This window comes from Rhinopithecus bieti, unplaced genomic scaffold (assembly GCF_001698545.2).
Source record: "Rhinopithecus bieti isolate Rb0 unplaced genomic scaffold, ASM169854v2 scaffold_1058, whole genome shotgun sequence".
In the NCBI taxonomy this organism is placed as follows: Eukaryota; Metazoa; Chordata; class Mammalia; order Primates; family Cercopithecidae; genus Rhinopithecus; species Rhinopithecus bieti.
In genome coordinates, this window is record NW_016803341.1 from 379,387 (window position 1) to 381,886 (window position 2,500).

A 2,500-nucleotide genomic window follows, 5' to 3' on the forward strand; every position below is an offset into this window, starting at 1 on the left:
TATATATATATATATATATATATATGAATGAATATGTTAATGGTAGAATCTAGGTGGTAGGTATATGGATCCTCACTGGACAAGTCTTTTTTTCTGTATGTTTAAAAATTTCTATAGAATATCAAAAATAAGTGCACTGTAAATACTGAACAACCTCTATTCATTGAACTGAATTGTGCCTCTTAGAGCTGTTCAAGCCCAATTTTATACATACTACTTCTGCTTGATGATGAACTTCTGCTAGGCATACTCTATGTCAGGGCATGGTAAATCGGATAATACCCAGTTTATGCTGATAATGCAGATCTCATGGTCATTTAGTGTACTATATTCAGATGCTCAGTCTCTATCAGCCTCTAGCAAGCCACAGCCTCGAAAGGAGAACAGTGATTTTCCTAATAGAATTTTATTTTGCTCCAAAAATCCTAAGGGACTATGCTGTGATTCTTCTATCTAGGTTTTTTGCAAGCTTTATACATCACCCCAATTTGCCACAAATACTTCCAGGACTATTTCATACTTTGGGTCATAAAAGCTGGGTGCCAAGCAGCTTCAACAAGGCAGAATTTCTCTTATTCTGCAGTTCATTGAAGTCTGGCCCCCTTACAGTTTGCTTAGTCAACATGCTAAAGTAAAGGTTACTCAGTAAATGCAGCATATGTTGCTTCAAAAATCCAGAATAATCTGCCATACATTGTACCTTTTTCTTAAAGGTAGGAATGCAGGGTGTTTTTCATTTTACAACTTGTTTTTCATTTTGAAGATGTCAGCTAATGTTCCCCAGGACATTAGATTCCCAAACATTTCCATGAGAGAACACATTGGAATTCTTGTGGGATTTCACAACCACCTTTCAGCAGGCATGTATCTCATCAGGGAGTTGAGAATACCTACTATTTCCTGCTCTCAGGTCCTATCAGAATGAATGTCATTAATATATTGGATCAAAGCAATATCCAGTAAGATGGTGAGATACTCATATCCATAGGAACCAAATTATAACCACCTTGAGCCAAGAAAATAGAGATAAATAAGTGACCCTTCCAGGTAAAAGCAATTGCCTCTAGTATTATCTGCTTATTAGGAGACAGAAAAAAAAGGCAATTTCAACCTTCCAGGTATGAGGCACTGGGTTAATTTTTCCCCAGGAAAGAGAATCAGCACCTCTAATTAAAATTACTATCTGATTAAACTTGTAGTAATCCAGTAAAATTCTCCAAGACACACACCAAACAGGTGAGGGAAATGGAGATGTGGTAAGAATCACTACTTATAAGTATTTCAAGTGTTTGATGGTACCTCATCACCACAATTCCAAAGGGATATGATACTGTCTTTAGTTTATAACTTCAGTAGGGAGAGGAATCTCCATGTACTTATACTTGGCCCTTTCTACCATAATAGACATGATTCCATGGGTCAGAGAACAATGTTTATTTTTCTACCAGTAGCTGAATATTTCTACTTCCACTATGAACTCCAGAACTAGGAAAATAAACACAGGATGGATATAAGACTCACTGGGCCACTGTGAGAAGAATGCTAGCCCAAACTTCATCACTTAGCTCTCATAAGTCCCACCCTGAATGGGGGACGACGGTGGAATTCAGTTTTCTCAGGGATTAAGTTTGCTTCGGACGCAGTAGCTAATCATTCCTGAGAGATCTGGATGTTTGTCTTCCCTGGGGCTCAGTTTCCATGGTAAATAGGCCTGAGTCTTCTTGGGAAAGAGGAAGAATAAGAATTGTGTATATCTAAGTTACCACTGGGTTCCTCCCCAGGATTCCTGATCTCTCCTTCATTCAATGGGTGCTGGGTCATTGAACTGACTCAGAAATGGAAAAAGGGTGAGAGAACATGACTCTTCATTGGGATAGCTTAAGTCAGGACTCTTTCCATACATGTAAAAAAATTTTTTCTTCTAGTTTTACAGTTGAGTAGAATCTTAGTGGGCTGTCTATGTATTTTGGCCATGAGTCCCTCAGGTTAGCCACCATCAAAGTTTCCTACGGGTCAGACAATTCTGAGAACCACTGTATCCCTGATACCTACTGTGTAGCCATGCTGCCTTTCTCCACTGGTTAAGTGCTACTTCATGGTCTCTGCCACTGTGGGATAGGATCATTCCACCAAAATCCAGGTATACATTTCTATAGCAAAATCCCTCATCCAACTTTTCCTTCTCCATTTCCACTTTTTTTCATTTGTACTTTTCCATGTCATGGTGAAAGAAATATTCTCTGAGCCTTCTTGGGTAATTTAATTTGGGAGTGAGTGAGTGACAAATCCACATTTGATAAATCCACTCCAAAATTTCAAAAACTTATATCTTTTGATTTCCTTTTTTTTTTGTTTTGTTTTTTTTTTTTTTTTTTTTGAGACGGAGTTATGCTCTTGTTGCCCGGGCAGTGGCTCGATCTCAGCTCACTGCAACCTCCACCTCCTGGGTTCAAGTGACTCTCCTGCCTCAGCCTCCTGAATAGCTGGGATTATAGGCGCC